The 24,141-nt window shown below is 45.9% G+C and overlaps 1 protein-coding gene across 2 annotated transcripts in view; it reads right to left on the reverse strand.

Annotated features, from left to right (window-relative positions):
* LOC146201434 (GTPase-activating protein skywalker-like) overlaps window positions 1-24,141 on the reverse strand; it is a 214,543-nt gene that overhangs the window by 47,431 nt on the left and 142,971 nt on the right. The gene's annotated exons all lie outside the window — the stretch shown is intronic.

Consider the following 24,141-nt stretch of genomic DNA (forward strand, 5'->3'; position numbering starts at 1 on the left):
GCATTAGGAAGTAACGTAATCGTCGGTAATTTTTCTGTTGTAATAAAAGTAGAAAAAAAAAAAACGCGCGCGCTGATATATGTGGGTGTGCGTACTTTCCTTTTCATAACGCGCTGACCGCTTTCTTTTTTCCCTGGTGGGGGTGGGGGGGGTGGAGGCATTTCCATTGAAACACACGAGGCTATATAGTGTTGACGGTAAGCTAACCGCCCCTCCCCCTCCCCCATTTTTGTTTTTATTTAGAATAGCAGCCTGGGGCATGTTGCTTATGCATCTTGAGGTGACAGCGCGGAACGTGGACGGGAGCACAAGGTCAGAAGACGACACAACGAATAGATTGATGTTTTAGATTGAGCTCCTTGTGCTATATACAGCAACATGAGCAGGTGGGCTGAAGGCGAATGCACCAGCGCTGGTAATAAGCGTACATTGGTAATGGTACTCCAGCTACAATAACTACAGCGAGCTCTAGTTTCAAGTCAGTCTGCGCTCTTGTTGCGACATTTTTAGCTATAAGGTGCGTTGAGAAAGCGGACTGCCATACTAGCAGCACTCGAGAGCGTGAGTGCAACATATTTCTGAAATATATTCAAAATATATGTAATGCCTCCCTGAGGGGTAATGTAAATAAAATAAATAAATAAACATATTCTGAGCAATAAGACGACCAGAAAAGTGCGACATCACGAGCAGTTATCTAAATATGCGCCGCTTTGCAACTAGCACATGTGTTTCTTGACAATGATTTCATAATTTGAAATTTGCCAGCCCCGGAATTTTTTTGACATGTCTGGGGATCGTACAATAAGATACCCTTTTTGGTTCATCTGCGGTTACAATGAAGAAGGGGGGGGGGGGGGGGGGGAATGCCCCATTTAGACAAGTACTGGCAAACCTACACCGTTTGCAAACATTGTCCCCACGAATGTGTGAAGGGTTTGTTTCATCATTGATGGAAAAAAGAAAAACAGCCCGAGGAAACAGTACGGAAAATCGAAGAACTGACAAACATGGCTGTCAATCCTCACATTCCTTCTGTAGGTAAACCCTCGTAACTGCCATAAATAAAGAGGGTACTCCAAAGCACTTTCCATGCGCCGCGACGTCAACGCCGCCGTCACGGCAGGCGTCGCAAAAGGGGAATGCACCTGCATGTTCGTGGTGCTGGCTCGCTCACCCTCTCGCGCGGACTGAGAAAATTTGAAAACCGTGAAGAAAACTATTCTGTGAAGAAAAGAAGCAGGGGGAGCTAAGTGGACTTTAGGACGTGAAGAACGGAGTAGGGGACAGCCGCGCGGTCCCAACCCCTCGCTAGTTTTCGACGCGTGTAGCACGCGCCAGATATCTGGCAGGGACAGATCACAGCATCAGAGCTCGCGATGCACGCAGGCGCTGCGCGCATGCGCAGACCGGCTTTGGCTGACGCGTACGACGTTAGCGCGGCAGTGCATGACGCATGTGTGTTTGGAGTCGGGGCTTATGTATTCCGGTAGTTCCCTTCACCCCACGCCACTTCTACCCCCAACATGACGCAATTTTGGATGTACTTTGGGGAAGTGGTATGCCTTTATACTTTCTTCAATAGCCACACTGAGAGAAAAAACTTGACGAATGCTAAGCAGCACAGGCATCGGAATGTATTCATTTTCATGTTAGACAAAACATTTTCCCAGTGCATGCCCAGATTATTTTGGTCAATTTTGGTCAATCTAGTCTGAATTTACTAGCTTTTGTAGGCTTAAAAAAGCGGCTATGAGCTTTAGGCACACTGTCTCTCTGCAATGCTGTTTCTTGGGCTAGTTGGTGGAGTTTGCTCATTTTGACAAAGCGCAAAAAAGAGGCAGGGATGGTCGAGAGACATGGGACAAAGCGCTTTGCCTGTCCCTCGTGCCTGTATATTTTTAGCCCTTGCCCAAAATGACCAGTCCCTGTCCTTCTCTCTTCCTCTATCATGAGATCAATCATGGTGGCAATTCGTTGACCTCACCCCAATGTTTTGTTGTTTCACTATGCCATGCAGCGTTTCAGCAGGATTAGAGTTGAACAATGGCAGAGCTGGTTCAGGGCCACTTGTTGCACCTAACCCTTATCCTCCTACTTTTTTTGTCCACACAAGAACTCCTTAGAATGACTTTCCAATCAGTCGGCTGAAGTATGCTCGCGAACGCTCAAGATGCAAGTTGATAGACCCTTGAAGCAATTTCTCTAAACCAAGAAAATGGCAGATGCTGCGAATATTTATGCAGTTTCTTCTGCGGCGATGCTGTTTCAAGTCATTTTGTTTTTTGAACATTATGTTTCCATTCCCTCCCATTTATTTCCGATTTTATCATTGCAAAGGAGTGGAAATTTGTTTTCCTATCACTAAAAAAAAAAAAAAAAGTTTTCTGCAAGGCGTGGTCGCCATTTGTTATCTGTGCACAGCAAAAATGGGTGATGTTCGCTACACGTGGGAACGAAGCTATAGCGATAACTCGACGCGGTCAACTGTGGGTTTCACCGCAAGGTCTCGACATACAGCTGTCTACATCGAATTGACGTGGTATTGTTATCAAAAATCATTTTGAAACGGATTGAACAGGTTCAGCCCAGTTCATGAATGCACCTTCGTGCAAGACTCAGGCTCCTATCTCCTGAGGGAAGCAACAACTGCTGCCTTGGTAGACATTGCCGTGTGTCTTCTGCGTGTTTGCTTGGAATTGCTTTCGCACTGCTAGCTGTGCTACTATGCTTATATTTCTGAATCTTTTTGAGTAAGACCACGTGGCTCCTTGATGCTAAGCAGTAAGGATTACAACTAGCGTTAGTCTTTCGTTTTATTTTCTTTTACTGCTTTGCATGTTTGTTATCGGAAATGCTTTCAGTAAAAAAAGAAAAATGCCGCTGGTGACCTCGACGTCAAAACTGCGCGCCGAATCAGACTGTCATGTGATTTCCGCTCCACACATTGTCGCATATTTCATTTCGGTGGTGTCAATCGATATTCAGCCATTCGGAGGCAAAAATTCTGAGCCTTCTCTACTTACTTTACTAAAACTAACTGACGTGTTCGAAGGTGTGAAGAAAACGATGTCCTATGTCAAAACCAAACGCGACGTTTATTTACTTTTTTTTTCGGTACAAAACCGGAATGAGGGGCAAGAAACACTCAAAAAGCTTGGAATTTCACCGCGATGACTAATCGGGGATGACCATGTGCGCTCGTAAAGGGAGGCTGTCATTGTGCTAATAAATACGTTCGATTTTTTTCATTGCAGCAGTCTAAAAACAGTGGCGATGTGCGTGTGCCGCGGTGGATAACAGTACTCTCTTCTGCACGACCGCCGGATACAGACACGCGCTTCATTCCGTCAACCCACCACATGCACTAAATGTCCGCGAAAGCGTTTACGGTGCATTGCATAATAATAATAATAATAATAATAATAATAATAATAATAATAATAATAATAATAATAATAATAATAATAATAAAACAGACCCCTGGCCTTGAAACATGAATCCACGGCTTCGAGGCTTACTATTTTGAGCATAGCGTAGACGCACAGAGAAGTAGAGAGTGCCGGCTGCGCATGCGCATTAGCCCTACTTGGCCCCACTAATGCCACTGCGTGTGCGCCGAAGGAATCCGGTAATTCGGTCTACATGTAGGCAAGCACTTTTCTCTTGTCACAGTGAAATGCGCCCAGCTGCCCTCTCGGTGTCACTTTGTTTATGTTACGCTGTCTGCAGTTGAAACTTCTCTCTTTCCACGCAGCGTAGTGCGGTCAACTGTCCCACCTTTGCGAAGTTGTCCATACACGCTTCGTAAGTGACCAAATACAATTAGACAGACGTACAACGGCTGTTACGTTTCATTATCGTTTCATTACGATGATTATCGGTGATGACGTCTGGTTTTTGATTATCTATGAGCACATATTTGTAATGTTTATAAGCATGAAAAGCACTGAACCAAAACAGTGTACATTCTCATTTCAGCTAACGCTCGACATTCGGTTCAGCAGCGTCGAATTCCTTCGTTTCTTTTTTCTTTTTTTTTTCATCTGTACTCCGTATGCGACGTCGTCCTTTTGCAGTTGTATTTCTTTTAGCGGCTGCGAAGCTACATTCAAAACGGTGCTTTCCGAGAGGACAGTTGCACCTAAGCACACGTGTGCCACTGAAAGCTCTAGGGAACAGAGCACGCACCAACGGAGATGTGAAGGAGAAAACCACTCGATACCGCCGGCCGAAACTATTTCTTTTGGTCTACTGTCCTATTCCTTTTTCGACCAATATTTGAGAGTCGCATGACGCACATAGCATCTAAACGGTGGATCATACGCGTGGTATGCCAGCTGGCGTATCGTGATGTCACGTGCGAGCATTTTGCCAGCACACCATGCAGCATAACGTGGCGATATCCGTAGCACTCGCTGTCAAACACATAATGTCTACATTTTGCGAGAAAAACCACTGGACCAACTGCGCGCACGGATGAAGAACCTCGTCCAAGCAACCTGCAATCTGTCAAGGCATGTCTTAATTTTGATAAATTTGCACTTTTGTCGCCAGCCGAAAAGCAAGCCCGATACATGTAAATTTACCGGAAGATTCTGCGCATTCTGTTTGGATTTTGCTAGCCGTGTCACTTGCTATCCGAGCCTGAAGCGCCTGGCGAAATACGAATGCGTGAGGGAAAAAGTACAGGGCCAGAAGCATATTCAGAAAAGCACAAAATAGCGCAAAGACCCTCAGCGATTGGGCGTGAAGGTTAGCGGCTTAGCACTGCAGGCGAGCGTCCACTGTTCGCACACAATGCAGGGGTGCAAAGGGTGATGCGGTGACCATGTGCAGGTTCTTCGTGCGAGCGAATAGCCCCCGCATAAACCACAGTGTATGCGCGCAAAACATGTGCACGCACGTAGTGTGCGTGTCATGTCTTGTCACCTAAAAAAAACTTTTACTCCGCGGTCCTTCCCTAATGAACTGTTTGTGTTTCCACTTTGAGTAGATGCGTCTCCTTGTGCTAAGAACCAGCGGTGTCTCGCACCACGTTCTCAATCGAGTGGTGCCTCCAGGTATCCATTCATTCCTTTCACTCCACTGACACTCCCTGCTTTCCTCTATATCACGAATTGTAGCCTCTGCATCAGGTGAGAGAGTTGTCGAAATTCTTCCTCTATGGGATGTTTGAAACCGGATCTGCTGCAGAAAGAAGTTGTTTCGACAGGCAATGAATTTTAGAAAAGTGACACTCACCTCACAAACAGCAATGCAAATAGCAACAAGCAAAACACTTCACAGCACAAAAGTAGTATAGGTGGGTTGCTGAAACCTAGAAGTCAGCAGAGCAAAACCCCTTCACCATGGCAGCCAAACCTGTTTTGAGGGCAGAAGTTGGGTGCAGCGCAGAATACTTCTATGTCCAGCCTGATGTCATGCGCGAACGTGTTGAGCAGAATTCCTTCACTATTGAGAGCCTGGAGGAGGTAGGGGCAGGGGAGGTGTTATGAATGGCACTCACAAACGGAGGGGTTCTTAATCCCATAATTGCGACAAGAAGAAGAGGGGTGCAGGAAATGTACGTGGCCATTATTACCACAATAGACGTCTCCTGCACTGCACCTGTTTTGTGCCCCCAAAACAGGTTTGGCCGCCATGGTGAAGGGGTTTTTGCACTGCAGAGAAGCTGACTTCTAGGTTTCTTGACTAGCTTCAGTACTTTGAAGGAGTGTAGTCACGCGCGCCTCTCCTGGCAATTGAATGAACTCACACTTTTGCTGCTTTTACCTAGATGGCGCTAGCAGTAAAAAACCTTTAATGACCGAATACAGGTGCAAATACTAATTATCACCGTGGTTTGTGCTCCTTATTTTAACTTTATTTTACAGTAATACAATATTAAAAAAAAGCCAACTCAAACAAGGCTCACGTTGTTGAGTATGACGGCCTTCTCGATTGAATGTCGTGTACGAAAAATTGATTATATTTGAAGGCTCAGTATAATCGTGCTAATTGTATAAAGCGCAATTTGCGATCATGGTTCACAAATAACGACTATTCTAGTTTCGCCATGCATGATTCCTAGGCTGTAGAATGAGCGGTTTTCCTGGTCAAGCTATGCGATGTGAGGCAGTATTGGAAATCTTCAAATTGGAAAGGTAATTAAAAACGAACTAGCGAATAAATTTCAATGAAACTTCGTACACTCAACTATTATAATGTGCGCCCGAAGTGGTAAAAACTTTACTGCTGTGCACGTTGATAAAGCGCAGATATTCGTGCCCAAAACAGCCAAACTTTACCATGTTTAAAAGGCTGCCGATCAAATACTGATTAAATTAAAACTAATTACGCTCCACGTTTCATAATATAAGTACCCATTCTATGTGTAGGCCAAAGGAAACTGTTCTAAGTGCAGCAGTTTCTTCAGCAAACTAATCCGAAGTAGGGTATATCAACGACGCTAGCGAATTTGTCATCTGCAAAACCACCTCTCATGCAGTTGATAACGTTGACACACTAAAGCAGCGCACATCATTTGACAGAGAGTATATTAAGCTTTCGAATGATGCCTACATTGTGATGTTCGAAAAAGAACAACGCGCAGAATGCTCACGCAAACATTGCCTAAAATGGCACATTCGCGCTGCCGGAGTGGGACCCCCGCCTTAAGCTTTGATTGAGGAAAACGCAGAAAACTAGAAGGCCTTTCAGGTATGATCTGGATCAAATTCCATCGAATATGCTCTGGAAGTGAGGAATCGATTTCAAGAATTAGATCTAGAAGACAGAGAGCCTGAAGAGATGTGAAGCCTGAAGAGCCTGAAGAGACAGAAGAGCCTGAAGAGATCCTCTCCAGCTGCTTTCCCCCTTTTCATAGTATCTAATGCTTTCTTGACCTCGTCCTTTGTCACTGGTGGAACGTTTCACTGTTTTTCCTTACCGCCAATCTCAATACGATCCTGACTACTTTGGCTACTGTAGAGATCTGTATAGAACTCCTCGGCTACTTTGACTATCTTGTCCATATTCGTGATGACGTTGTCCGCCTTGTCCCTTATCGCATACATCTGGTTTTTGCCTATGCCCAATTTCTTCTTTACCGCTTTAAGGCTTCCCCCGTTCTTTACACCATGCTCAATTTTATCCATGTTATACTCCCTTATATCGGCCACCTTGCGCTTATTGATTAGCTTTGATATCTCGGCCAATTTGATCTGGTCTGTTGGATTGGAAGCTTTCATACTCTGGCGTTTCTTAATCAAATCTTTCGTCTCCTTAGACAGCTTAGCGGTATCCTCTCTAACTATCCTACCGCCTACTTCTACAGCGCACTCAGTAATGATATCTCTGAAATTATTGTTCATTGCTTCTAGGGTAATGTCCTTGTCCTTGGTTAGAGCTGAATATCTATTCTGTAGTGAGATCCTGAACTCTTCTGCCTTCCCCCTCACCGCTAATTCGTCGATGGACTTCTCTCTTACTAATCTGTTGCATTCCTTTTTCAGATTTAGGCTAATTCGGGACCTCACCATTATGTGGTCACTGCATCACACTTTCCCGATTACCTCCACATCTTGCATAATGGCGGGGGTTGAACACAGTATGAAGTCAACTCATTTTTAGTCTCCCTGTTAGGACTTTTCCATGTCCATTTCCAGATCTTCCGTTTGCTGAAGAAGGTATTCATAATTCTTAAGTTATTACGCTCTGCAAACTCGACCAGTAACTCCCCCCTGCTATTCCTAGAACCAATGCCATAGTCAACTACTGCCTGGTATCCTGCCTGCTTTTTCCCTACCTTGGCATTGAAGTCACCCATAAGGATAGTATACTGCGTCTTTACTTGTCGCATTGACAAATCTAAATCTTTGTAGAAGCTTTCATCTGCCTGGTCATAACTACATGTAGGTGCATAGGTGCATCACAATGTCAGTTGTTGGGCGAGTTGGTGACGATGTTCCATATCTACAGCGCGATAACCGGGACAAGAGAACACAATTACGACAAACACAGCGCTGACTGACAACTGATTTTTTATTGCTTGTCCAGTCGGTATATATACCCCACTGGAAGGCAGAGATAGAAATCAAGACACACAGATCATGAGAACACATAAAATTCACACTACTACAGGGTCGCATCAACATTCGCATTCGAGATAAGCTGTTTCTTTTTCTGATAATGCCACAGATGGTGCACTTATACAACTTTCCGAGAGCCTCGCTATCACCTGAGTGGCCGTTTCGGGTGATAATCTCCGAGAATGGAACTTGGCAGAAGCACGTTGCGAAATTTCTGCAAGGTAACCTGAAGGCGTTGACTATTGATGACCCGTTTAGAGTAAGAAGATCGGACGAAGTCATTCAGTTTCTAGAAGGGAACTGCAGCAAAAAACTTCAAGGATTTTCCATAGACATAAAAGATTTGTACTAAACGATACCCCAGGAAGAGATTTTGTCGTCGGTAAATGATCTTATTGATGCGAATGGTGCCATAGCATTCCAAAATGAGTGCGGGATGTCAACAGGCAGTTTCCTTGAATTGCTGTCTGTTTACCTAGAATCCACATTCACTGAATGGAATGGAGATGTATACATGCAGAGAAATGGAATTTGTATTGGTTCGTGCCTTGCACCTGTTCTTAGTGATGTGTTCCTGGCATCGCGCGATAGGATTTTGAAAGATCGCCTTGAAGGGTCCTGTGTTTGTGGGATTTTTAGGTTTGTAGATGACTACTTTGTGTTTTTAGAATGTGACAACCTCGATTTCGAGCAGCAATTCCGTCATGTTTTTACAGTGTTCTTAGAGCATCTCAACCCTATGGTCTTAACCCACGAAGTGCCTGAAAATGGTTTTATTAGGTTTTTAGATTTGTCATTTCACTTCACCTCATCCCATGTTTGTTGGGCGTTCGAGCCGCGCGGTCAAAAACCGATTCTTCCGTATGCATCTGCTCATTCAAAGCTCATAAAAAGAGCCATTGTTCATTCAGTGTTTTACAATGCTGTAAAAAAGACATATCAGCACAGGCTGGAACTTAGCTTCAAAAACCAAGTGTGCCGCCTCACACAGGCCGGTTACCCTTCTGACGTTCTGACTTCTGTGGCAGAGAAAGTCCAGAAAAAAGTGAAAGCTGAGATGAAAGGCGAGAAAAGACCAGATAAAAAAAAGATGAAGTTTGCTGTGGTGCCATATATGCATCAGGTATCACATAACCTGAGAAAGATTGGCAAGCATGCCGGAGTCGACGTTGTCTTTTCGGCTCCTAACCGACTCTCGAAACTGGTAAAAAAAGTTAATTCGGCTAACGATGAACCAAGCGGCTGCAGAAAAAGACACGCCAAAAAATTTGTGAAGTGCCAGGAAGGTGTAATCTATTCCCTGCCGCTATCATGTGGGAAGAGTTACATCGGCCAGACTGGCCGATGTCTTAACGAAAGATTAAAAGAACATTATTATAATGTTACGCATGTCCCTATTACCGGTCACGTGGCTAAGCACTGCAGCAGCTGCAAGGAAGGTGACGAAGGTGACGATAGGAGTGCCTGCCAACCTTTGTACAATGAGTGTATGATTTTAGGAAGCCATCGTGACCAGTTGACTAGAGAGGTGGTGGAAGCACAAATGATAGCGAGGCTCTCGGAAAGTTGTATAAGTGCACCATCTGTGGCATTATCAGAAAAAGAAACAGCTTATCTCGAATGCGAATGTTGATGCGACCCTGTAGTAGTGTGAATTTTATGTGTTCTCATGATCTGTGTGTCTTGATTTCTATCTCTGCCTTCCAGTGGGGTATATATACCGACTGGACAAGCAATAAAAAATCAGTTGTCAGTCAGCGCTGTGTTTGTCGTAATTGTGTTCTCTTGTCCCGTTTATCGCGCTGTAGATATGGTGCATCACAATGCATCTCCAATTAACCCGGTTCTGTGCTAGCTGCATCCACTTGACCCCTGCGAACTTCTTAACTTCATCCGCCCACCCAATTTTCTGCCGTCCCTGGCTACGCTTTCTTTCCCTTGGAATACAGTTCCAGGCATTGCGAAATCACCCGATGTTGCAAGGAGATATATCACATAGCAACATGGAATGTAAGATCTATGATGCAAGGTAAACTGGATGTCGTCAAGCGAGAAATGGACAGATTAAACATTGATATCTTAGGTATCAGCGAGCTCAAGTGGACCAAAATGGGAGAATTTAATTCCGGCGACCATTATGTCTTTTGTTGTGGGCACGAATCCAGGAGAAGGAATGGGATCGCTCTCATAGTAACCAGAAGAATGGGCAAAGCAGTGCTAGGGTACAACCTCAAAAACGACCGAATGATTTCACTTCGGATCCAAGGTCACCCTTTCAACATAACAGTTATCCAAGTCTATGCACCAACCACTACTGCTGAAGAAGCTGACGTTGAGAGATTTTATGCTGACCTGCAATGCTTTTTAGACCGCACTCCATCATCAGACGTCCTTTTTCTCATAGGAGACTGAAATGCTAAGGTGGGGAGCGAAGAAATATCGGAATTACAGGCAAGTTCGGTCTTGGTGAGCCAAATGAAGCTGGGCAGAGGCTAGTAGAGTTTTGTCAAGAAAACAACCTGACCATAGCGAATACTCATTTTCAACAACACAAGAGGTGCCCGTACACATGGACTTCACCGGACGGTCTGTACAGGGATCACATTGATTATATTCTTTGCCGGCAGAGATGGAGAAGCGCAATACAAGCAGTGAAAACAAGGCCTGGGGCCGATTGTGGCACCGATCATCAGCTTCTTGTTGCCAAATTTAGCTTCGATTGAGGAAAACGCAGAAAACTAGAAGGCCTTTCAGGTATGATCTGGATCAAATTCCATTAGAATATGCTGTGGAAGTGAGGAATCGATTTCAAGAATTAGATCTAGAAGACAGCATGAAGAGATGTCGACAGATGTTAGTGATATAGTACAAGTTGCTACTAAGGTGGTTCCAAAGCAAAAGAAATGCAAGAAAGCAAACTGGTTATCTGAAGAGGCTTTGAAAATAGCTGAGGAAAGGAAGATGGCAAAAGTTATGGGGGAAAGAGAAAGATACAAGGTTCTCAATGCGGATTTTCAGAAAATAGCAAGGAGAGATAAGAATGCCTTCCTGAACATACAGTGCCAAGCAGTTGAGGACAACAGTCAATTAAGGAACACAAGAGCTCTGTGTAAGACAATCAAAGATATCAAAGGAAGCTTCCGTGCTAAGCTGGGCGTGATTAAGGACAAACAAGGCAAGGACCTCACTGAAGCCTCAGATATGAAGAGGTGGCAGGAATACACAGAAGAACTGTACAAGATGGACCCGGATGTACAAACCCAACATAAGACGGTTGTGATTACTGATCTCGAGCCGGGCATCCTGAAGAGTGAAGTTGAATGGGCCTTAGCCAGCCTTGCTAAGAACAAAGCTAGCGGAATTGATGGTATTCCAGCTGAATTGCTTCAAAACCTCAACCATGACGCTGTTAACATTCTGCATACATTATGTCAGAAGATTTGGACAACCCTGCAGTGGCCACAGGATTGGAGGAGGTCAGTTTATATCCCCATTCCAAAGAAAGGCAGTGCCAAAGATTGTTCCAACTACCGCACGATCGCGCTTATTTCGCATGCTAGCAAGGTGATGTTGAAAATCCTCCAAGGTAGGCTGCAGCAGTATGTGGATCGGGAGCTTCCGGACGTGCAAGCTGGGTTTTGCAAGGGCAGAGGAACTAGACGCTGGATTATGGAAAAAGCAAGAGAGTTCCAGATACCCATCTACTTCTGCTTTATTGATTATGCGAAAACGTTTGGCTGCGTAGATCACAGCAGATTGTGGCAAGCTCTCCAAGAGATGGGTGTTCCAATTCACCTCATCTGTCTCCTCAGGAACCTGTATGAAGGACAAGAGGCCACAGTCAGAACTGGACATGGTCTTACCGATTGGTTTCCGATTGAGAAAGGGGTGAGGCAGGGCTGCATACTGTCGCCCTGCCTATTTAACCTATATGCAGAGTGCATCATGAGGAAGGCCGGTCTGGACGAGTCTTCAGCTGGAGTGAAGATTGCTGGAAAACATATCAACAACCTTAGATATGCGAATGATACCACTTTAATGGCAGAAAGTGAAGTGGAACTCAAGACACTTCTGATGCGCGTACAAGAAGAGAGTGAGAAGTTTGGGCTTAAACTGCACATTAAAAAGCAAAGATCATGGCGTCTTGCCCTATCAAGTCTTGGAGCATCAAGGGACAAGAAGTGGAAGCTGTAACAGATTTTCTCTTCTTGGGCTTCAAGATTACCCCGGAAGGAGACTGCAGCCATGAAATTAGGAGACGCTTGCTTCTAGGAAAGAGAGCCATGGCTAGCCTTGACCGCCTAGTAAAGAGCAGAGACATTACACTGCCAACCAAGATTCGTATAACTCGTGCTATGGTCTTTCCAGTTGTGATGTATGGATGCGAGAGTTGGACTGTGAAGGAGGCTGAGCGCCGAAGAATTGACGCGTTTGAATTGTGGTGCTGGCGGAGACTCTTGAGAGTTCCTTGAACTGCCAGAAGATCAAATCAGTCGATATTGTCGACCATGGTCAAATTTTAAAGTTAAAGCTCAGCTACTTTGGTTATCTGATGACAGGAGAGGAGTTGCTGCAGAAAGATTTGATGTTGGGAAAGGTTGAGGGTTGCCGGAGAAGGGGTAGGCAGCGAACGTGATGGTTAGATGGCATCCTCGAGGCGCTGCAGATGAAGTTATGTGATGTTAGGAAGATAGTGAGAGAACGGAAAGCGTGGCGTGACATGGTCCACAGAGTCACGAAGAGTCGGACACGACTAAACGACTGAACTGGACTGAGACGGCACATGTTTCGTGCACATCCGCTACGGGGTGTGCCCGAAACAAGAAAGTGTCAAAACCCAGGCCGCTATTTCCATGCGGTATTCCAAAGGTGCCACCTTCTGCAGCCTTCGAGTCACCGCTCTTTCAGAATCTCTTTGTTCCTCTCCCATTGCCGACAACCCCTCTTGAGGACGCCCCCCCCCCCCCGATCTTACTTCTCTCCGCACACTTTTAAACGTTGCGAGGGTTGGAAAAGGATGGGTATGGAAAGAGGGCTTCTAGCTTCTAGTAACGTTGGGAGATAAGGTGAGTCTGGAGCGGTACTAAGAGAAAACGATTATGCCAGTAGAAGTAGATTTACTGAATAAAACTGAAAACAAAATTTTGAAACAGGGTAAGAGGTGCGGACTAAATATCGAGCCTATAGTTTTGCAATAAAAAATCAGGTGTATATTGCTACTACGCATGACGTTAAATGCGGAAGGAGTACCGTATTTACTCGCATAATGATCGCACTCGCGTAATGATCGCACCCCTGAATTTTGAGGTCAAAATTCCATTTTTTAAATTCCCCGCGTAATGATCGCACCCCGAACATGGAGCCGCCTGGTGGTTGATCTGCAGTCATCCCGCAGCGAATGCATTCCGACGAGTTCCCAACCTAGTCTAGTAACGTTGGAGTTCCCATGATTCCATGCTTTGCGGCGTTCGCCATTTTGCAATTCGGCAGCGTCGTAGCGTGCTTTGTGTTTTTGTGCGAGTTTACGCCATTTCACCATGGGGCGGTATGCCAGTTACACCGCCGCGTTCAAGCTCAAGGCTGTCGACTATGCACTGGAGCATGGCAACCGCGCTGCTGGTAGGCATTTCGGCGTGGACGAAATGAGGATACGCTATTGGAAGAAGCAGCGCGAGAAGCTGATGGCTACGAACAAGACACGGCGGGCTTTCCGTGGACCCAAAACGGGCAAGTTCCCTCGTGTTGTGGAGGCGGTCCTAGAATACATGAGGGACCTGCGCAAGGATGGTTGTGCAGTGTCATTAGAAATGATACAGACGCAGGCGTGCACAACTGCCAGGAAGCTGGGAATCGCCGCAAAGGATTTCCGCGCTAGCTCCGGTTGGACGACTCGCATTATGCGACGGAATGGACTTTCCCTGAGGCGGCGGACGTCGTTGTGCCAGCGGCTCCCAGCCGCGTATGAAAGCAAAGTGATAGACTTCCATCACTTCGTCACTAGGCTTCGCGAAAAATGCGGTTACCTCATGTCGCAAATTGGAAACGCCGATCAAACTCCACTGACGTTCGACATGCCCCGGAATACAACTGTGAACGAGAAGGGTGCTCGGAGCGTCCTCGTGAAGACGTCTGGCGCAGAAAAACAGCGATGCACAGTCATGCTTGCTGTGACGGCCGACGGGCGGAAGCTGCCACCATACGTGATCTTCAAACGGAAGACTATTCCAAAGGGAAACTTTCCCCGTGGCATCCATACACGTGCACAGATGAAAGGGTGGATGACTGCAGACCTGATGGTCGACTGGATCAAGACTGTTTGGGGAAGAAGACCAGGAGCATTTCTGCTTCCCTCGCTTCTGGTTTTGGACAGTTTTAGGGGTCACCTTGTGGACAGCGTGCGTGCCAAGCTGAAAGAGCTGCGCACGGACATTGCAGTCATTCCTGGCGGCCTGACTTCGCTGCTGCAGCCTCTCGACGTGTCTTTGAACAAACCGTTCAAGGACAACGTTCGACGACTTTATGCTGAGTGGATGGTGATGGGCCAGCATGATTTGACGCCGAGCGGAAAGATTAGAAGGCCATCCGTGGAGATGCTGTGCTCGTGGATCACAGAAGCGTGGAGCAGTATCCCCGACGAGGTAGTGGCTAAGAGTTTTAAGAAGACAGGCATATCTAACGCTTTGGATTGAACGGAAGATGACTTCCTGTGGGATTGTGAAGATGCTCCCAGCGACGACACTGCCGTTTCCGATGAGTCGTGCAGCAGTGAAAGCGAGGATGGCGAGGATTTCAAACTTTGATTAGAGTACTGACGAAAAAAAATAAATGGGCATTGTGCACTCCATGTGATGCTTAATGTGCGTGTTTATTGCGAAGGTAAGCCTTACTCAGCTTTTATTTTTGGTTGTAATGGAGATATATGTTCTAAGACGTCTGACCTGCAACTTGTTTGCGTTTTCGGTGCTCAAAAATTTTTTGTACAAAATTTACCCCGCGTAATGATCGCACCCCGAAATTTGCGTCAGTATATTTAAAAAAAAAAAAAGTGCGATCATTATGCGAGTAAATACGGTAATTACATCACTTTACGCTACAGCACATGATATATAGAGTATATTTAATAGCTTGAACAGCCACCCTCTGGAAAATAATATGCGAGACCAGCCTTCATTACCCTTTCTCGTCTTATTGCAGCATGCAAATGAAAGGAAAGAAATTATTCCATTTCGAACAGTGTTATTTCTCATCGCTGTTCAAATGCGACTTATCTCGCATCCGTTGAGGGACGTTTTCGGTACTTACAAATCCCTGCCGCCTTCGAACCATGCGTTTATTGTGCTCCCAAACACTAGCAGGCAGGCCAATTTGCACGAACACTTATCGGCTGTTAAAACGACTACACAAGCCTGCGCAGAAGCAATGCTCTCTGTTGCTAGCTTACACCATCGTGTACCAATGAGCTTGTGGTCTTAGCCACCCATATTACGCTGTGTAATATGCATCCGATAAAGATTTCTACGCAATCATTTATTGCCTCCTCACGCCAATGCTCGCACAAAGAATGCGTAAGAAAGGATATTTTTTCCACTTTTGCTGTTGCGTCGGTCCAGAGCCCGTACTCCTCTCAGCCTCACATGCCCTCCACCTCCAGTAGCGAAAAAAAAAAAAAAAAAAAAAAAAAACGAGTAAAAAGCTTGTTGTCAAGACGCCCGCTAAAACCATTAACTGCTGTGGGGGCGGGGAGGAGAGTGCGCTGACCCCTGCACACTGCATTCGACAAGCGAAAACCGCCATCAGGGGAAGCGTGCTGCATCCTCTGCTATCGCTTGTCGGTGTGATCCTAAAGCATCTCCCCTTAATTTCTGCGGTGGTCAATGGCGGAGACAGGGACAAGGGGTGAAAGAAGGCCTTCCCGCGATAAGAAGAGGAGCACTACCAGGTGCACTAATTCAAGGAGTGCAGCACCGCCATTCTCGTTTTGCCAGCGAGGACTAGTTCTGCACAAGTTCTCGCCCATCGTGCACTCGCTCAGGTGCAGAAAAAAGTGCAGCATGGTGTATGCGCCGCTTGGACAAGAGCAGACGACGCTGTGCATATATCGGTATGTGGCCACAATACGGCATGCATTGTCTTATGTAGTATTTTCTTTTTTTTATCGCGTTGTGTGGCATCTAAGAAGACAGCTACGAACAGAAATCAGTTGCGATCGATCGAGTTGTGTGTGATTCACACGATAGCGTACACAGCGACTCTGCAACATCACGTAGTACACAGACGTCTGAAAGTCAATGCATACACTGCGCAATAAAGCACATGCCTCATTTCAGCAGTATGCGCTTTTGGACAGATGACAAGAACCTTGGATTTTACTGCTGAACCAGTCAAGCGTCTCATTAGGCAGTCTAATTTAAACTCATGGCAACTGCTTACAACATTAATTCTCTCGTACCCAGGCGCATGAATTATGAAATCTTTGCAGACCGATATAGTGATCATGCAGCCCACGCGTACATTGGTGAGCTGGTCGCAGTCAACGTCACGTATTGTCGCCATAGTCGTCGTCACTTTCCGAGTGCAGTAGGTCTACGGCAGCTGGCTTCGAAATTGGACATGATCATATTATGGCATGCGATACACACCATGTATACTGTGAAAACGCATCTGCTAGGTTGCAGAGCCCTACACTGCATATTCGTTTTGGCACCAGTGCTGAAATTGGCACTTAACGATCACGTGACCGCCTGGCACTGCTGCAGCACTTTTCAGAACTAGTGCAGACAGTGCAAGCCAAATTGAAGAGACTTCATGTCGCCCATAACTTGAAGGTAGCCACAAAATACAAGGTTCCTGTGGTACTTTTGTCTATACAAGCTTCGCAATTGTATCAGAAAACACCCAAGGAGAAGAAAGCACTCCCTGGGTGCAAAAAGAAGCATAAAAAGCCGTATGTTGCATGTACAGAGGGAGTATTCTATAGCATCCCTCTCACTTGCAGGAAGGTATACAGTTAAACCTCTAAGTAACGAACCTCCATGTAGTGAATTCCTCGATATTACAAAGTTTTTCCTATTTCCCAATGCCGCCCCCACTGAAGTGAATGTGTTTGAAAACTCCATGCAACGAACATGTTGCGGAGGTTGACCTTGACATAATGAACACAGACTGTCTCTTAGCTAGTGCCGAGTTACTGGAAATTTGGCAGAACGGCGCAAGTTTCAGGTCGATAAAACACGAACTGAAGTGAGAGGAACGCTTCTATAGCAACGAGTGACCGCCGTTTATACAACGCGCCGTGTTTTAGTGTCGACACCGCACCTCCGTGGCAGATGCAGCAGTCTACACTGCTTTTGCTGTTGGAACATGACGCCAGAATAGTTTATGCTTAAAAGCTGCAAGAAGTAACAGAAAAAAGACACCGGGCAAGCAGCACGCGTCCACTGCCACGCGGTTGCTCATGGGCTCCCGCGCGTCAGAAACAGGAACAGCGGAGCACGCTGGCGATGTGAGGCAGAGTCGGTTTCCTTGGGCAATGATGGTAGGCGAGTGCACACGGGTTGGTGGCGCCAATGAGTGCGCTCACCCCATGACTGATTCCTCCTCCACCCCCTTTCCCCACTCCCTCGTAGACACATCGCACAAGCCGCAGAGGAAGTGGAGGCTGCCACCGCAGTCCCGCCATGCTATCAGTGCAATCGCGAAACATCCGCTTCTATGACTTCGAACAATTTTGATTTACTGTAAACATTTTCAAGGTGGATTCCCTTACATCAAGTCTTTATCTGGTTTTCATTCTACATTGTTCTTTTTTGGGTCTTCATGTGAAAACTGCACGTAACGAAAAATCTCGGACATTCTACAATTTCATTATAACCAGGTTAAATTATACATTGGCCAAACAGGCCGATGTATTAATGAAAGGCTTCAGGAGCACAAGAACTCGTTGAGGTCTGGAACCAGCTTCAACCTTCCTTTATATTGTAGAAAATGCAGTGATGGCACTTGTCGAGCATGTTTGTATGACACGACTGTCTTGAAGAGATGCAGTGACGCGATCGCCCGACAGCTCACTGAATCTTATCGCATTCAAAGACCTGAGTCTGGCTGCGCAAGTTCGGTCACACTAATGCTGCACAAGAACGAATACACCTTTCTTGATAGATTTCTAAGATTATAGAACATGTGAAGATAACTACCCGTCACCTGCAACGTATGTTCTGTTCGTTTTCACGTAATAAAATATTGTTGAAAATCTAGTGCCGTCCTGAGCATCTTCTCTGTGTGTCGTCCTTTAGCGCTGCAAATCTTTTTAATAACAATGAAACAACAAGCCCAGCTTGAAGTTTTTCAACGTAAAATGACTTCACCAAAATGCTCCTGGTGTGTGCATGACTTCCATTCTCCTCTGATTGGTTTTATCAGGTGCAGCTTATTTCTTTCACTATTGCATTTAAATCCATCGTGAATCTCTCAGCCTATGCAGAACTAACTTGACAATCTTTGAAGACAATGTGCATTTATTTATTTATTTTGTTAATTTGAGCTTGTGCAGTACATGACTCAGCTCTCTTGCTACCATCAATCCCAACATGGTGCAGAACCTCTGTGTGCCCTTGTGTAGTGGCTTTTTAAATGTTGTGAATGGTGCCTCTTACTGCATCTGGTTTAACTGCATCTCCGAAACATAATGCCACATGTAGACTCAGGTAATAACACAGAAGGTATGAATTATGCTATTTACAGCTACACAAGCAGCATTGTAGCATTTGGCAGTAAATATGGATGCATAGTTTGGTAGCCCTTTTCTCAGTTGTTTGCACAATCGAATGTCTTACGTAATTTGCAGTTGATTAGTGATTTGTATTCCTGTATTATGTTTGGGCAGTGTTTGCTTCCTGTGAAAATCAGTCAGTGTGGAGTCACACGTAGAGGCAGTTTGTACCAGGGGAGCAACATAAACACGTGCCTCTGGACCTCAAAGGAGAAGCCTCATTATCATCATAAGCCTGACTATACCCACTGCAAGGTGAACTTCATCCGCACACCAAAATTTCTGCCGCCCCCTGCTATGTTTTCCTACCCTTGGAATCCAGTTTGTTACCCTAACGACCATCTTCTCTTTGCACTAAATGTCCTTCTTCTTGATTTCCACTAGAATGTCAGTAACTTGAGTTATTTCTCTGACCCACTCTGCACACTTTCTATCTTTTAATGTTACCCCTACCATCTTTCGTTCCATAGCCCTCTGGGTTGTCCTCAACTTAAGTAGAACCCTCTTGGTTAGCCTCCACGTTCCAGCCCCATAGGTGAGTACAGGCAAGATGCAACTGTTGTATACTTTCCTCTACAGCGATACCGGTAAGCTCCTAGTCATAATCTGCAAGTATATGCCAAATGCGCTCCAACCCAATCTTATTCTCCTTGTTATTTCTCTTTCCTGGTCCTGATCAGCGGTTGCTACCTGTCCTAAGTAGACATATTCGCCTACTACTTCCAGTACTTCGCTACCTAATGTAAACTGCTGTTCCTTCCCGAGGCTGTTGAACATTACCTTAGTCTTCCGCATATTGATTTCCAAGCCTACCTTTTTACTTTTCCTGTCTAGGTCATCAATCATTCTTTGCAGTTTATCCCCCGAGTTACTTAGCAAGGCAATGTCATCAGCGAATTGCAGATTACTGAGGTATTCTCCATCTACCCTTATCCCTAACTGCTCCCATTCCAAGTCTCTGAATACTTCTTCCTCTAAGCAAGCTGTGAATAGTACTGGGGAAATTGTGTCTCCTTGCCTAACACCTTTCTTTATGGGAATTTTGTTACTTTCTTTATGCTATGTATAAGGGCTGGTTATATTCCGAGCATTTTTCTGTCACCTGGTTGAACATATTTGCTTGGTTGCAGTCTAAAGTTGTCCTGATTCTATTAGCAATTACTTTGGTAAATACCTTATACGTAACAGACAATATAAGCTGATTGGTCTAATTTTTCAAGTCCTTAGTGTCCCCTTTCTTATGAAGTAAGACAATGTTTGGGTTCTTCCATGGTTCTGATATTGTCGATAACACCAGGCACTGCGTATACAGAGTAGCCAGTTTTCCTAGCACGATATCCCCCCCCCCCCCCCCCCCCTTGTCATTTAACAAATCTACAGTTACCTGATCCTCTCCAGCTGCTTTTCCCCTTTTCATAGTTTGTAACGCTTTCTTAACCTCGTCCTTCGTCACTGGCGCAATGTCTGACTGCTTTTCCCTTCTGCTAATCTCATTGTTCTGACCACTTTGGTTACTGTAGAGATTAGTACAGAACTCCTCGGCTACTTTGACTATCTTGTCCATATTCGTGATAACATTGCCCGCCTTGTCCCTTATCGCATACATCTGGTTTTTGCCTATGCCCAATTTCTTCATCGCTTTAAGACTTCCCTCGTTCTTTACAGCATGCTCAATTTTCTCCATGTTATACTTCCTTATATTGGCCACCCTGCGCTTATTGATTAGCTTTGATATCTCTGCCAATTCTATCTGGTCTGTTGAATTGGAAGCTTTCATACTCTGGCGTTTCTTAATCAAATCTTTCGTCTCCTTAGACAGCTTACCGGTATCCTCTCTAACTATCCTACCGCCTACTTCTACAGCGCACCCAGTAATGAGTATTGTTCATTGCTTCTAGGGTAATGTCCTCGTCCTCAGTTAGAGCTGAATATCTATTCTGTAGCGAGATCCTGAACTCTTCTGCCCTCCACCTCACCGCTAATTTGTTCATGGGTTTCTTTCTAACTAATCTGTTGCGTTCCTTCTTCAGATTTAGGCTGATTCGGGACCTCACCATCCTGTGGTCACTGCATCGCACTTTCCCAATTACCTCTACATCTTGCATAATGGCGGAGATTGAACACAGTATGAAGTCAATTTCATTTTTAGTCTCCCCGTTAGGACTTTTCCATGTCCATTTCCGGTTCTTCTGTTTGCTGAAGAAGGTATTCATGATTCTTAAGTTATTGCGCTCTGCAAACTCAACTAGTAACTCCCCCCTGTTATTCCTAGAGCCAATGCTAAAGTCACCTACTGCCTGGTCTCCTGCTGCTTTTTCCCTACTTTGGCATTGAAGTCGCCCATTAGTACAGTATACTGCGTTTTTACTTTTTGCATTGCCGATTCTGCATCTTCGTAGAAGCTTTCAACTGCCTGAACATCATAACTACATGTAGGTGCATAGGCCTGTACAACCTTAGGTTTATACCACTTATTAAGCCTAATTGCGATGCCTGCCACCCTCTCATTAATAGTATAGAATTCATCTATTTCATCTATATTGACATGGGCTTCTATTATTAGTTCTCATCTCTCCGGTAAACCTCGATAACACAGCATGTGCCCATCCTTCAGTACAGGATATGGCTCATTCGGCCTCCTAACCTCACTAAGCCCTATGAAATCCCATTTCATGCCCTCTATTTCCTCTAACAGACTGCTAAACTAGTTAGGCTTCTAGCATTAAACATTGCCAGGGTCAGTCTCTAATGGCGGCCTCTTCAGCGGAGCCAGAGATTCTAAGCACCCCCCGATGCGTCACAGGTCTGACCGCCGCCGTGGCCAGTTGCTCTGCAACTGCTGGTGACTGAGGGCTGGGGTTTTATGGAAGTAATCATGGGAGGTTGCGGCCAATTACTGCACCAGGGTGGCCAACTCCAGTTCTGGTGAGGGAGTGCCTTGCCGGAGGTGTTCACCAGCATCAGGTTGCACCCCAAACCTGTTTAAGCAATTCCATCGACACACAGTTGTTTTATTTTTTCTTCTTTTTCATCTGGTGGAGAATTGCACGACACCGGGATTTGAACCATGGTCCACTTGCATACAAGGCAGATGTTCTTCCTGTACGCCACCAGTGCACCAAAAAGAAGGCTAGGCAACTGCAACCACAGCGGTCTTAATGCAAGCTGGTGAGGCATTAAAGGGGTTATGCAATGCCTAAAATGAGGTAAATCAAATCAGTCGAGAGGTAGGTATTCCCTCACAAAACAATTCACAGCAAGAATTTTTTAGCTAGCTTCATTAAGACCAGACATATCGGCGATTAAAAATGGTGCTCCTCCTCTCTCTTTTCAACTCAACACTTGGAGCCACCAGAAAAAAAACGAAGAAAGCAGCTCGGAAACTTCGCCCCGCTAGCCCCGCCCACGATGCGTCATCAGGTGACACTCAATTCTCAAACTTCCGGTTGCCGCGCTGGTTTTCCCGAGCGTCGCTCACGCATTCACGGTCTCTGCCTTTCCCATCCCGTCTGCTTTTGCATAGCTTACAACCTTGTCTGGTGTCTTCCTCAGCCGCCGGTTTCTTCAGTTTCTTGACCTCTCAGAATTGTGTGCGACAGCAGCCCGAACGACTCGGGTCGCTCGCGAGCGCATACCTGCAGGTGGGCAAGCTGCTGTCCATACACACCGGCGGAGGAGCACTTTACTTCATATCCCTGTCCCATTCAGCGCAAATTAGCGTGTACTCCTGCTTTCTACAAGACCGCTTTCTTCTCTCACGTTGGCAGGGTCAGTCTCCGGTGTCAACAGCTTTGGTACCGTCTTCTGCGGTTTGACCAAGGGCAGCCGGTGACTCCTTGCGGAGTTGAAGCGATAGCATCGACTCTGCATGGATGCTGGCAGACGATCGAGCATGCGAGTTGCCCGCGTGCAAACATGCCGTCGTCATTTTTAGCCAGGAGCGCTTTCATTATGGTCGGCGAGAGGCAGCTCTTGTGCATAATGAATGGAACGTATACGCTTATCACCGACGAGAGCACGGACTGATGATCGATACAGAGTTTGGATATCGGATATGACAGGTGAGCATGAATTATTCATCCGCGAATCTTAAGAATTGAGGTTAACAAAAAGGGTAGTGTAATATTTTTTTTTAAGTCCTTTCACACATCGTTTAGGAAGTGCCAATGCGTAACGTGCACGCTTGTGTTATCTTATGTGTACGCATCGGCCGAACCAGAAACGATGGCGCAAAACATCAGCAAAGCAGCTCGGCACATGCAGCTTGACAGCACAGGTTGTCACCGATTTCCGCAGCTACATGCAAGAATCGCGCACAGGAGCATGCGAGCGGCTACGCTAGAGACGCAGCGAAGTGGGCGATTTCAAAACTCCGTCGGCCACGGCTTCGACGCAAAAGAAACAAGGCCTAGTGACGACCAGGGAGCAGCACATGATCGGAGTGCTGTTGGCCGCAGCGCCCGCTGACGGCATCTCTGTGGTAACCTAGCGGCATCCAGTGCTGCACTTAAGCGGTGCAAATTTGTGCACTTCTGCGATAAAGCTGAGGGCAGACTTTTTTTGACGCACGTTTCATTTAATTATCAACACGCTGCACAAATGGTCGATGCTGCAAGGACGAGACGGGACACGAGACTACAGTATGCTGCTGCGCCATCGGTCGGTGCATGAAGGTTGATTCTGCCTATTTAATCGGTACGGTGTTGAACTGGACCAGCTGGTACTCTTTTCGCACTCTTGCATGCTTTCGCACTCTTGCGCACTTTCAGTTGGACGCCACCACCTTTTCGGTTAACATCGCAAACCAAAGCACCAAGCTCGGGTTCACGCATGCAGTGCATGCATGCAGCACTCGAGCCTTTTGCAGCTACCGGAAGTGTGTCCGTGATGTAGTGGCCGTCGCGGCTGCAGCCAATGGCAGCCTGTGACCTGTCACTCTTGGTACTCGTGATGTAGGTAATCACAGCAGAATAGTTCCAAATCTCACCGCCACGCGAGAACCGAGCAGCCCACGAATTTCAAAAAAGGCAGTTTTTAAAAATTAATAATAAGTCACTGCCTTTGTTGCAAGCAGTTGTACTTTGGGGGAACACTCGGAAGCATTCGTTCCACAGATTCAAAATGTTTATCAGTGACCGGACTGGGCTAAATGAAGCCCGAGTCTCATGCCCAGAAAGCTGCTGAATGCAATGGCTGCCACTGCAATGAGGACTGAGGCAACAAATGTAGGTCAAGGGGGCCACTCTGAAGTTGGGCAGCACTTCCCTTCACAGCTGAAAAATAGTGCTTGAAGAGGACAAG

The sequence above is a fragment of the Amblyomma maculatum genome, chromosome 2 (assembly GCF_055883805.1).
Source record: "Amblyomma maculatum isolate TAMU_Amacu chromosome 2, ASM5588380v1, whole genome shotgun sequence".
NCBI classification, from domain to species: domain Eukaryota; kingdom Metazoa; phylum Arthropoda; class Arachnida; order Ixodida; family Ixodidae; genus Amblyomma; species Amblyomma maculatum.